This window comes from Silurus aristotelis (assembly GCF_946808225.1).
Source record: "Silurus aristotelis genome assembly, chromosome: 21".
Taxonomy (NCBI): Eukaryota; Metazoa; Chordata; class Actinopteri; order Siluriformes; family Siluridae; genus Silurus; species Silurus aristotelis.
Genome location: NC_139594.1, coordinates 2,276,535 through 2,290,651, shown reverse-complemented (window position 1 = coordinate 2,290,651; position 14,117 = coordinate 2,276,535). Strand labels below are relative to the sequence as shown.

General features: G+C 38.5%; 1 protein-coding gene across 2 annotated transcripts in view; it reads left to right on the top strand.

Moving 5' to 3' along the window:
* Window positions 1–12,175: 12,175 nt before the first annotated feature.
* The window catches only part of cyb561 (cytochrome b561), an 8,470-nt gene continuing 6,528 nt past the window's right edge, over window positions 12,176–14,117 (top strand). Inside the window, exon 1 of one of the 2 annotated variants that reach the window (XM_083524622.1) lies at window positions 12,176–13,331. The gene's annotated coding sequence lies outside the window, so the exon portion shown is untranslated. Of the gene's footprint in view, window positions 13,358–14,117 lie in introns of both variants that reach the window. The other variant, XM_083524621.1, reaches the window with a different exon arrangement.

Here is a 14,117-nt window from a genome sequence, read left to right as displayed (position 1 = left end):
TCTCTCTCTCTGTTTCAGTTCTCTATCTCTCCTTCTGTTATCTGTGTCTCAATTCCAGCATGGATTTCTGCCTGTCTGTCTGTTTTTCTGTCTCTCTACTTCTTTTCTCTTTCTGTCTGTCTACCTTTCTCTCTCTTTCTTTTTCTGACTCTGTCTGTTTGTCTATCTTCCTTTCTATTTCTCTTCCTGTCTCTGTTTGTCTGTCTAATTTTTTCTCTGTCTGTCTGTCTGTCTGTCTGTCTGTCTGTCTGTCTGTCTGTCTGTCTGTCTGTCTGTCTGTCTGTCTGTCACTCTTTCTGACTCTGTCTGACTATTTCTCCTTCTCTTCGTCTCTTTTTTTCTCCCTTTTTCCCTCTCAGTCCCTTTCACCCTGCCTTTCTTTCTGTCTTTCCGTTTTCAATCTCTCAAACTTCTTTATAGTTTTTTATCTGCCTCTAACACTTTTCTCTGTTTTTTTGTCTTTCATTATGTCTCACACATCACTTTCTCACTCATCTCATGCTCTGTCCATCTCTTTATACGCCTGTCTCTCTCTTGCTTTTTTTTTCTCTCTCCATCCCTCTGTTTCTATCTCTCCCTCTCTCTCTCTCTCTCTCTCTCTCTCTCTCTCTCTCTCTCTCTCTCGCTCTCTCTCTCTCTCTCTCTCTCTCTCTCTCTCTCTCTCTCTCTCCATCTCCATCCCTTTATCTCTGTCTCTGGTTGCCTGGCACTGAAGAGGCCATCAGCGGCGGAGCAGGAAGCCCGTTGTCATGGTGACGGGGTCTGTTGCCGTGCCGCAGGCAGGTTAGTGTTCAGTGCTGATAGTACGATGATCTGAAAACAGAGCGAACTGTAGTATCACATGGTCATGAACACACACACACACACACACACACACACACACACACACACACACACACACACACACACACACACACACACACACACACACACACTTGTATCGTCTTGTCTTGTCTCATCTTGTCTCGTCTCATCTCTACTTGTATGGTCTCATGGACCTCAGACATAAAAGTAACTGGAAATGGATAATAAAAGTATACACGTGTAAGTGTTGTTTTTTAACTGAAATAAAAATGAAATGATTGATATAAACTGCTGTTGAGGAATAAACGAGTGCTGAACATCAATAATCAGCTCTGAGGTGGTAACAGTAGCATGAGCAGATGCAGGCCCTGAGGCAGAACACTCAAGATTTTATGAATGAAGCTCGGGGGAGGAAGAGAGAGAGAGAGAGGGAGAGAGAGAGAGAGAGAGAGAGAGAGAGAGAGAGGGAGGGAGAGAGAGAGAATGGAGTATCTTCTTCTCTTTTTTTTAAATGGCTATGCAGAGCGCAGCAGGGTGAGTCAGGGGTGAGTCACCGATCTGCAGCCTCGCTATAAAATGTCATCCTCCGTCACTTGCTTTCTCTCCGGCACAGCGACAGGAAATGAAAGGAGGAGAAGTTACAGAGATGCTGAATGGATTATTAATGAGGACACGAGCAACTGCTGCGTTCAGAAGTTCTGCTGGAGAGAAAAAAAAACAAAAAACGCTGGTAACACATGGATCCAGGAGTGAGAATAACAAAAAAAAAAATGGTTTAAAAAGCAATGTTCACACACACACACACACACACACACACACACACACACACACACACACACACACACACACACACACACACACACACACACAGTGTTGATTAGAATGCTGATTATTTATGACTGCATGATGATTATTTCAATGCTTTCAAGTCAAGTTTATTTCTATTGCGCTTTTCACAACACACATCGTCTCAAAGCAGCTTTACAGAATGTAACAGTGAAGGTGAATGATGTGTGTTTATCCCTGATGAGCAGCATGGAGACTGTGGTGAAGGAAAAACTCCCTTAGATGTTATGGGGAAGAAACCTGGAGAGGAACCAGACTCAAAAGCAGAACCTCATCCTCATTTGGGTGACATCAAGAGTGTGATTATAGTCTTTAAACACTACAGAACACTGGAGAGTGAGAACTAACATGAGCACTGGAGTGTGTGATTATGACTGATGATCTTTCTACAGTCTTCTACAGTCAGTTGAGATTATGGAACCAGGAGCTACTGAGCAACTCATAAAATAGCTCAACATCTGAGATCATCACAGATCCAACACCAGCTTCTCCATGCCAGAGCCTTTAAACACTCAAGGAGGTCCAGTGTCCAAACTTCACATGAAGTGGGATATAATTGTCACTGGTACGTCTCTAGATGGTTCGGGATGTTTGCGGGCATCTACTTCTTTAAAGGTTCATAATCTTCATGATGTGGGACGTGACTGGAGCTGGAGCAACCTCGGGATGCCTCGGGATGGGGAGAGAAAGAGAAGCAGTGGAGAGGAATTAGCGTAGCTGCTGTTCATGATATTAACAGCACAAGTTGATAATGTGATGTGATCAGATGTTCTGGAGCACAAGGTTATGATGTGATGTGTGTTATGTGTAGAACTCGCTAAAAACATACGTCTTTAATCTGCACTTAAACTGGGAGAGTGTGTCTGAGCCCCGAACACTGTCAGGAAGACTATTCCAGAGTTTAGGAGCTAAATGTGAGAATGTTCTACCACCTTTAGTGGACTTTGCTATTCTAGGAACTACTAGAAGTCCAGAGTTTGAGATCTCAAGGAGCGTGACGGATTGTAGCGTGTTAGAAGACTGGATACATGGATACACTGGATACATACTGGAGATACATGGAGATAAAACATTTAGTGTTTTGTAGGTAAGAAGCAGTAGTTTTCTAGTGGATTTGAATCTTAACAGGAGGCCAGTGTAGGGATGAGAAGATTGGGGTTATATGATCATATTTTCTCGACCTTGTAATAACTCTAACTGCTGCATTCTGAACTAACTGAAGCTTGTTTATTATTGATGCAGGACATCCACCTAATGCATTACAATAGTCTATTCTAGAGGTCATAAACGCATGGACGAGCTTCTCTGCATCAGATATAGATAACATGTTTCTTAGTTTAGCAATATTTCTAAGGTGGAAGAAGCTGTTTTTGTAATATGGGTGATATGATATTAAAAAGACAAGTTGGTGTCTAAAATAACTCCCATGTCTTTTACTGTTAAACTAGTAGTTAGAGAACATCCGTCTAAATGCAGGTTGAAATGCTGGAGCTTCTGTTTACTGGTTCCATGTACCATGTACCATGCCTTCTAATAATATTTCCTAAGGGAAGCATGTATATTGGGAAAAGCAGGGGTCCTAGAACAGAACCTTGTGGTCCCCCATAATTTACTTGCATTAACCTGGATAGCTCTCCATTTAAGTCTACAGAATGGTCACAATCAGTACTCAGTACTCAATACTGTTATTATTTCAATACTTTTATTTCAATACAAATATGAAACTGGAAAGTGTTGTAGCTGATTAGTTGGCTCCCCCGCGTGGCTATTCCTGGTAACTGCATCCAAATATGCAAACCTTCAACAAAATCACATACTTTTACTATTAATTTCAGTTTTTTATTTATTTTTTATTTCTAAGTATTGTAATTGAGTAGCCATGCACTGATGCTCATGTTCTTCATCATCATCATCATCATCATCATCATCCTCATCATCCTCTACATATTCCTCTTCTTCTTTTTTTCTTTATTATCATTTTAATTGTCTTGTCATCATCATCAAAATCATCATCATCATCTTCTGCATATTCTTATTTTTTTCCCTTCTTCATCATCTATTTCATAGTCTTCCTAAACTTCTTCTTCATTATCATCATTGTCATCTTCCTCTTCCTGGTCTTCTTCTGCATAATCTACTTCATCTTCTGAGTCTTCATCATCATTATCATCATCTTCTTTGTCCTCTTCTACATCTTCTTCCCCATCATCATCATAATTGTCATCATCATCATCATCATCATCATCATCTTCTTCTGGCTAGGGTGTTTATTTTAACCCACAGAACCACCTCAAAAAACGTAAAAACTTTGGCACAGGTTGGGGAAACATTAAAATTTTGGATAGATTCTGCCAATGCTGTAGCGCCACCACTGGGTCACATTTAAACATTTTTCATTTGGAAGTACTTTTACAGGAAAAATTTATTGAAATTTTCTATTTGGATCAGTAAAAGTACCAGGTTTATGTACTGCAACACAAATCAATACATGAGGTGCTTTTTAAAAAAAATATATTTGTCACATGTACTTTATCGCACAACGAAATTCTTTCTTCTGTCCCAGTGATGTTGGGATTTACACACGTCCTTCACGCAGTAGAAGCGCAGATACTGATGTTTTAAAAAACTCTGGTAAAAGTTGAAGTTCTGACTGCACTTTTTTACTCAAGTTAAAGTAAAGAAGTTTGGGCTCTGACATGTTCTTATTATAGTAGTTATGACTTCTACCTGTTTTAGTGTCACGCTGGTAACTGACACGCACGTCATGTTTGCTGTCAATCGATTAGAACTTTTTAATCGCAATTAATCGCATGATTGTTATGAGTCAACTTACGATTAATCGCAAATTAATTGCACATTTTCATCAGTTCTAAATTTACCTTAAATTTCTACTTTCCACGTTTGTAATACTCTAAACGACATGGATTCCCGTGGGCTCACCACCTGCAGGAGGGACCGTAAGAGACGGTGCTGAGAGGATTGGGCAGCAGTCGAAGGCGGGGGCCTTAACAGCCCGATCCCTGGACACGGAGAAGTGTCTGGGGAATCTGCTTAGACTGCTGCCCCCGCGACCCGAATTACGGATAAGCGGGAGAAGATGAATGAATGAATGAATGAATAAACGACATGGAGAAATATTGATGCTTTACGCAAATTTGTTTATTATTCTTGAAACCAAATTCTTGTAAATGTTTTAAAGTAATTATGATTTTTTGAATGATCAGGGGACCAAACGGAACCTTTGCTATGTTTCCACACGGCTCTTATAACTTTCATACGGACTACAGAATCAGAGAATATTTGTATTCCATGTGAATTGGTTTATTTAAAAGTGGACTTTTCGAGCGTTCTATACAGATATTTATTATTTTTGTAAGGCAAATATTCACTGAGATTCAGGGTGTTTTGTTTATGTCCGTGAAGAGAGTTGGACACTGAGGAAGGAGAAAAGGATTTGTAGTGATTGTCCAGGCAGAGGAACCGAGCTGGGAAGGAGGTGCTGCAAGTTAGAGCAATAAAGGATGGAGATGGAAATGTGTTGACTAGTGAGGAGAGTGTGTTGAGAAAATAAAGGGAGTATTTTGAGCAGCTGATGAATGAGAAAAAATAAGAGAGAGAGAGAAGATTGGATGGTGTGGAGATGGTGAAGCAGGATGTAGATAGGATTAGTAAGGAGGAAGTGAGAGCAGTGATTAAGAGGATGAAGAATGGAAAGTCGGTTGAACCAGATGACATACCAGTAGAAGCCTGGAGATGTTTAGAAGAGATGCAGTGGAGTTTTTAACCAGGATTTTGGAAGGTGAGAGGATGCCTGAGAAATGGAGAAGGAGTGTGCTGGTACCGATCCTTAAGAATAAGGGAGATGTGCAGACCTGCAGTAACTACAGGGGAATAAAGTTGATCAGTCACACCATGAAGTTATGGGAAAGAGTAGTGGAAGCCAGGCTGAGAGAAGAAGAGACCATCTGTGAGCAACAGTATGGTTTCATGCTGAAGAAGAGCACCACAGATGCATTATTTACTTTGAGGATGTTGATGGAGAAGTATAGAGAAGGACAGAAGGAGTTGCATTGTGTGTTTGTGGATTTAGAGAAAGTGTACGACAGGGTGGAGAGAGGAGTTGTGGTATTGTATGTGGAAGTCTGGTGTGTCAGAGAAGTATGTGAGGGTGGTGCAGGACATGTGTGAGGACAGTGTGACAGCAGTGATGTGTGCAGTAGGAACATCAGATTGGTTCAAGGTGGAGGTTGGACTGCATCAGGGATCGGCCCTGAGCCCTTTCCTGTTTGCAGTGGTGATAGACAGTTTGAAGGTCGATGTCGGACAGGAGTCTTCGTGGACTATGATGTTTGTGGATGATATTGTGATTTGTGGTGAGAGTATGGAGCAGGTGGAGAAGATCCTGGAGAGGTGGAGGTACACGCTGGAGAGAAGGAGAATGAAAGTCAGTAGGAGTAAGACAGAGTACATGTGTGTGAATGAGAGGGAGGGCAGTGGAGGGGTGCGGTTGCAGAGAGAAGAGGTGAAGAAGGTGGAGGAGTTCAGGTACCTGGGGTCAACAGTGTAAAGTAATGGAGAGTGTGTTAGAAAAGTGAAGAAAAGAGTGCAGGCAGGGTGGAGTGGGTGGAGAAGAGTGATAGCAGGAGTCATTTGTGATAGAAGAGTATCTGTGAGAATGAAAGGGAAAGTTTATAGGACTGTGGTGAGACCTAAAATGTTGTATGCTTTAGAGACAGTGGCATTAGTAAAAGACAGGAGGTGGAGCTGGAGGTAGCAGAGCTGAAGATGTTAAAGTTTTTGTTGGGAGTGATGAGGATGGACAGGATTAAAAATGAGTTTATTAGAGGGACGGCATAGGACATTTTGGAGACAAGGTGAGAGAGGTGAGATTGAGATGGTTTAGACATGTGCAGAGGAGGGACACGGGGTATATCAGTAGGAGAATGCTGAGGATGGAGACACCAGGAAGGAGAAAATGGGGAAGACCAAGGAGGAGGTTTATGGATGTGGTGAGAGAAGACATGCAGGTAGTTGGTTTGAAAGAGGCAGATGTAGAGATCAGGGGGTATGGAGACAGGTGATCCTACTACTACTAGCTAAACAAGCTTGAGTTAGTTCAGAATGCAGCAGCCAGAGTTCTCACAAGGTCAAGAATATATGATCATATAACCCCAATCTTATCGTCCCTACACTGGTTTCTTGTTAAGTTTCGAATCGACTACAAACTATTACTTCTTACTTATAAAACACTAAATGTTTTATCACCATGTATCTCTCCAGTCTTTTAACACACTACAATCCGCTACGCTCCGAGATCTCAAAACTCTGGACTTCTAGTAGTTCCTAGAATAGCACAGTCCACTAAAGGTGGTAGAACATTCTCACATTTAGCTCCTAAACTCTGGAACAGTCTTCGTGACAGTGTTCGGGGCTCAGACACACTCTCCCAGTTTAAGTGCAGATTAAAGACGTATGTTTTTAGCGAGTTCTACACATAACACACATCACATCATAACCTTGTGCTCCAGAACATCTGATCACATGCAGATTATCAACTTGTGCTGTTAATATCATGAACAGCAGCTACGCTAATTTCTCTCCACTGCTTCTTTTTCTCTCCCCATCCCAAAACATCCTGAGGTTTGGCCAGCTCCAGTCACGTCCCACATCATGAAGATTATGGAGCTTTAAAGAAATAGATGCCGAACTCGCAAACTTCCCGTATCACCCAGAGACGTACCAGTGCCAGCTGGATCCCACTTTATGTGTGGAGTTTTGACATTGGACCTCCTGGAGTGTTTAAAGGCTCTGGCATGGAGAAGCTGGTGTTGAATCTGTGATGATCTCAAATGTTGAGCTATTTTATGAGTTGCTCAGTAGCTCCTAGTTTTATACCCATAAAGACTGTATAAGACTATAGAAAGAACATCACTCATAATCACACACTCCAGTGCTCATGTTAGTTCTCACTCTCCAGTGTTCTGTAGTGTTTTAAAGACTATAATCACAATGTCATCCAAATGAGGATGAGGTTCTGCTTTTGAGGCTGGTTCCTCTCAAGGTTTCTTCCTCTTGACATCTAAGGGAGTTTTTCCTTGCCACAGTCGCCACGGCTGTTCATCAGGGGTAAATACACACCATTCACCTTAACTGTTGATTTCTGTAAAGCTGCTTTAAGACAATGTCTGTTGTAAAAAGCGCAATAAAAATAAACTTGACTTGACTTGACTGACTGACTACTACTTTTAATATTACTACTACTATTATTACTATTACTACTACTACTACACCATAATTACTACTACCAAAATTTGCATGAAGTTCCAAAAAAAACTCCAGATGTTGACAGAGGTTTCATTACAGTGTTTGTGTTGTGTAAAATTATGGACAGAGTTTATCCTAGTAATTTACTGTCACTCGCATGTGTGTTTTTCACCACATCCATGAATCAGCAGATCCAGAAGAAAAGGTCTGGTTTGGCTTCACACATGGACAACATCTTCTACTTCTTATTATTGCAGGTTATTCTACTTGGATTCATAATACTCATGTTGCCCCTTCAGTTAATTGCCTTTGTGGCTTCTTCAAAATGTGCATCCAAAACCCCACAAAATGTGTTTTCCTGTCATAACTTCTACACTGCTAATAATACTACTACTTATATTTGTTACATACTACAACTCCTGATACTTCCACCACCCTTAGTTATACTACTACAACAAAACTACTACCTTTACTACTACTTACTATTACTGCTAATACTAATACTACTGCTACTACTAGTACATTTACTACTGGCAGTATTTCAGCTATGACTTCCACTACTTTTATTCATTTTATTACCATGACTACTTCTTTTTTAAACCATTGCTATTTACGGCTCATGCTTTTATTACTAAAACTAATATTACTACAGATTCTATCACTACTACGACCAGTACTTCATCTACTACTACCACTACTGCTACTTCTTTCTCCAGTACTACTATCATTTCTACTGTGACTTCTGCTACAACAACTATTTCTACTATGTCCACTTCTACCGCTATTATTTTTACTATGACTAATAAAATATCTGCTTCTAATACCACTTCTAATACTTTTACTACTATCGGTACTATTACTATGACTTCCACTATTTCTATTACTTTTAGTAATTGTACAACTTTTACCTCTCCTTTTGTGACTTTTGCTACTTTAGTTTTCTACTACTACACATCATTTTACTGCTATTACTATTACAACTACTACCACTACTTCTATTTCTACTATTTCTTCTACTTTATCTAAAACGTCCTTTTCTTCTAAAATTGCTTTTACTACCACTGATACTACTTTGGCATTTATTACTTTTAATACTTTTTTTTTCTACTACTGTTACTACTTCTTTTTGATTTCTGCTACTAACATTTCTACTACTACTACTACAACTACTATTAGTAATATCTGCTAGCATTGATATTACATTAGTTATATTGCATCTACTGCTTTTACTACTATGACTACTACTAATACTACTTCTTATGTTACTACCAATTTGTTTACTATAACTTAGAATAAAACTTTCTTCTACCACTACTGCTATTACTTTTACTACCACTGACTTTACTACTACTTTGACATTCATTACTGGTAATAATTGTATTAATTTGACTACTAGTACTGCTTCTTTTGTGACTACTACCACTACTACTACATTACTATTGCTTATACTGTAACTGTTATTACTATTACTATTTCTTTCTCTAGTACTGTTACTACTTCTACAATGACTACAAATCTTCTGCTACAAATACTACAAGTAATAGTTATTCTATTAATGCTTTCTCTTCTCCTATGAATAATTAATTGACGACTTCTACTACCACTACTATTACAATGTGCTACTAGCAATACTCCTACTATGATTTCCACAATTTTTATTACTTTTAGTAATTTTAATACTGTTATAACATCTTTTGTGACTACTGCTATTTACATTTCTACCACGACACATACTTTAACTACATTATTTTCCCATTGTTTATATTACACCTACTGCTTTTATTATTATGATGACTACAACTACAACTTCTACTAGTAGTCCTATGTATTCTTCAAAAAAACTTTGAAGAAATATTTTTTTCTACTATGGCTAATAAAACTTTTTTTTTTTTTTTTTTTCTAAAATAGCTGCTATTATTTTTACTACCGCTGATGCTAATACTATAATGACTTCTATTACTTTTATTAATTCTACGACTACTACTGCTCCTTTTGTGAATACTACTACTACTTTCTCTAGAACTGCTATTACTTCTATTTTTACTTCTACATCTACTTTTACTACGAGTAATAATAATAGTTCTTATTCCATTACTAATATATTTTTTTTACTATGACTAATTAAATGACCTTCTTCTACTATGACTTTCACTATTTCTATTAATTTTGATTATATTTTAATTCCACTTCTTTAGTGGTAATTGTAAGAAGTATACATTTTACTACAATTACAACTTCTACTTGCATTTCTACTACTACAATTACTATTAACTCTATTAGTAATAATTGTGATTCTTTTTCTACACATGCTTTAACAACTTTTACTCCTGTTACTCCTATCACTACTATTTTTACTACAACAGCGATCATTACTCCCAAAACCACTAGTACTACTTCTTCTTATGTAAATACCGGTGCTGCTACTATAACTAATAAAACATTTTCTTCTTCTTCCACTACTGCTATAATTTTACTACCACTGATACTCCGCCTTTTATTACTTTTAGTAACACTAATACTACTACTGCTTCTTTTGTGACTGCTACTATTACGTTTAGTTTTACTCCTGCTCCTGATATTACAACTATTTCTACTGCAATGACTGATTCTGATCCTAATCCTATTCTTCTGTTACTTTCACTACTATTCCTGTTATTATTTTTATTACTATAACTACAAATAAAACTACTTCTTCTACTGCTACATTCTACAGAGAGGCAGTTAAGAGCATCCTGAGCAGCTGCCTCACTGCCTGGTTTGGAAATCGCAACATCTCATATCGCAAGACCCTGCAGCGGATAGTGAGGACGGCTGGGGGGGTTATCGGGGTCTCTCTTACCTCCTTTATGGACATTTACACCACATGATGCTTCCAAACCAGCATTACGGCTGATCACACACCTTTTACAGTAGTGTAGTGTGTACAAGTTGGAATGACAGTAAAAGCTATTTGACTTAGTTATTTCCTTTACTAGGACTAATACTACTGCTATTTCTTCTTCTTCTTCTTCTTCTTCTTCTTCTTCTTCTTCTTCTTCATCTACCACTATTATGACTAATACATTTACTTTTGAACAACAGGTGACCAAATTTTTCCTAAAAAGGAAATAATCTAATTTGATTGAGTGCATCGTACCATCCATTATATTTAAAGAAAGTTGGCATTTTTTCTCTCATAATTTTTTTATTTATGAAAAGAAATAAATAAATATGAATCTAATCTGGTAAACGAATGCCATATTTCTTTCAGACTTCTAGTTCTTTGAAACCTTAAAATACAATGAGAAACAGTCCAATTTATTGCACAATAGAGTTCCCTTCTGAGTCTGGTTCCTGTCAAAGTTTCTTCATCATACCATCTCAGGGATTTTTTTTTTCTGCCACAGTAACCAATGGAATGATCATTAGGGATAAACATACAGGCATTAACATATAAACTCAAATGTTATAACCTCTATCTCTGTAAAACTATACAATAAAATTGAATTGAACAGTAACAGAAGTGGAAACAGTAGCAGTAGTAGAAGGTCATAAAAATCCCATCACTATTGGGATCAAATCTTGGGTTCCTGAGCGAGACTCTTAACCCTCAACTGCGTGTATAAATAAGATAATATGTCTTACCCTCAATAAAGACATCAACCAAATGCTGTAAATAAGAGATGACAAAACTTGGACTAGTGGGTGACTTCTGATTTATTCCACCATGCCATATATGAGAAGAGAGGGATAAAAATATTCAGATATTCGGAAAAGCTTTAAAAAAAATAAAGAGCAGCTTTATCTCTCGTGAGATTAATGAAAAGACGTTGAACCCATTCTCATCAGGGTGGCACCACATAGCCATTCAGTACAGTTCCACATGATCTTCTCAGCCGTCCTCGCTATCTGCTTGCGATACGAGAGTCGGACAAATCAAAGGTCATCAACAGGCCCTAGTTTGATCATCTCTGATTTACAGCATTTGGCTGATGTCCGTATTGAGGTTAAGACATCATTTTTTTTATTTATACAAGCATGTGAGGGTTAAGAGTCAGGATTTGATCGCGAGGGTGATGGGATTTAAACTCATGACCTCCTAGTACTGCTACTGCAACTGCGTCTTCTACTTCTATTACTCTTTTTCTCCTACTAGGAATAATACTGTTTCTTTTCTTCTGCTTCTTCCAGTACTGTTACTATTCAATTCAATTCAATTTTATTCTTTTTGTAGAGCACTTTTTACAATGACATTATCCCAAAGCTGCTTCTTCTTTTTTAGATAAATATGAATTTTCTCTGAGACATCATGAGAAAGAAATTTGGATAGAAACCAGACTCAGAAGGAAACCCATCTTAATCTGGATAAGTTTGATTTTTTTCTGATGTGTAGCATTAGTATGGTTTGGACATGTGCAGAGGAGGGACATGGGGTATATCAGTAGAAGAATGCTGAGAATGGAGCCACCAGGAAGGAGGAAAAGAGGAAGACCAGGGAGGAGGTTTATGGATGTGTTGAGGGAAGACATGTTGGTTTGAAAGAGGCAGATTTAGAGGACAGAGAGGGTATGGAGACGGATGATCTGCTGTGGAGACCCCAATGAGAGCATCCGAAAGAAGAAGAAAAAGAAGCATCAGTAGCTGTTCAGTGATGGGTTCTCAAAAGCAGAATTCTTCATGCAAATTGTGGTTCCTAATTACAGTCCTAATCCATCCTCAAAGTTCTTCAGTTGCTCAGGAACTTCATAGATCTTCAGGTTGTAGGTACCACGACAACTATTATTACTTCTGACTGTTTCTATGGTGTCTATAATTACTTCTTTATAATTATGATAATATAAGTTCATATGCAGTATTTATCATTATTTATGATAAACCAGTCAGTAGATATCATTTAATTACAAGTGAAGTAAATCTGGTTCAAAAGCCATTCCTGTGTAGAGCTTGAAGGAAAACATTATTTACAATGAAAGGTTCAGTGAAACAGCAGACTCACTCTCTCTCTCTCTCTCTCTCTCTCTCTCTCTCTCTCTCTCTCTCTCTCTCTCTCTCTCTCTCTCTCTCTCTCTCTCTTATTTACCTCCTCTGTTTGAGATCATCTCTTACGTCTAGTCGCCAAGGAAACTGAACACAGCTGGTCCCGCCTACCTTCTACAATCCAGCCACTCAGGAAAGGGTGTGGGCATGGGCTAACATCCTTCCAACACCCTGCTGCTTTATCTGTCAAAGCTGGAGAAGTTCAACCGTGATTGTAGGGGATGAAAAGCCCAGAGCCGGAGGAAGGATTTCGGCTCAGAATACATGCTGAAGAGAAAAAAAACGAAGCTTTGAGGGGAGAATTTGTCATTTGAAGATAAGAAACGAAGAGAAGAAGGAAGGAAAAAGCCATTTTCGCTCAGCCTGGTGTTTCTCCTGGAGTTTCTTATCAGACGAGGAAGGTGAGAAGTAACACGTCACAGCACAGGTAAATGATTGCCTTGCTTTCTTCTCATTCTCTCTCCTGATGCTCTACTCCACAGTGTAATGGTTCATTTTTTTAAATGCAGTTCAGTATTTGGATTTGACTTGGTCTATGGTTTACTCACCTGTCATGTCTGAGAGCTTTTTCAAAAAGAAACATGTATATCACTGAGGAATGGCACTTAAACATGATGCACATGAACCGGCATGGATTGTCTGTCCAGGCTTCTGATATCCTTCACTGATCCAAAAATTTGCAAAACTTCCGGGTTTGACTTTGAAACAAGCGACACAAGCTTCGAAAAACACTCCGGATCTTGTTCTAAGACCATCGCCTTTCAAATTCTAACATATAATACTGATATAAAATAGGAGTATATTAAAATCATAAATAACTTCACTGACTATAGTGAGTATCGTCAGGTCCTAGTGCTAAAGTGCTACACGTGTCTTGTATTTGCATACTGGAAAATGATTGGATCTCGTATTTTATGATGCAACACATCGTACAATGCTAGCTCGATATTTACTCAATTGCACCATATATACTTTCACTAGCCACGCCCATACTGGAAATGTTGCCGTGTCATCATATGTGTGTGACCGTAGCAACCCCATACTGTATTGTATATCGCATTTACTAAGTATAAATCTGCAAATTTAAAACAAATCTGCTCAGATAGAATGACAGATGCAACTATTTTACGTAATGAAATGTTTGTTCAAACAAAGATCAAAAGCCCTTTTTTTTTGGTCGAGTGCAA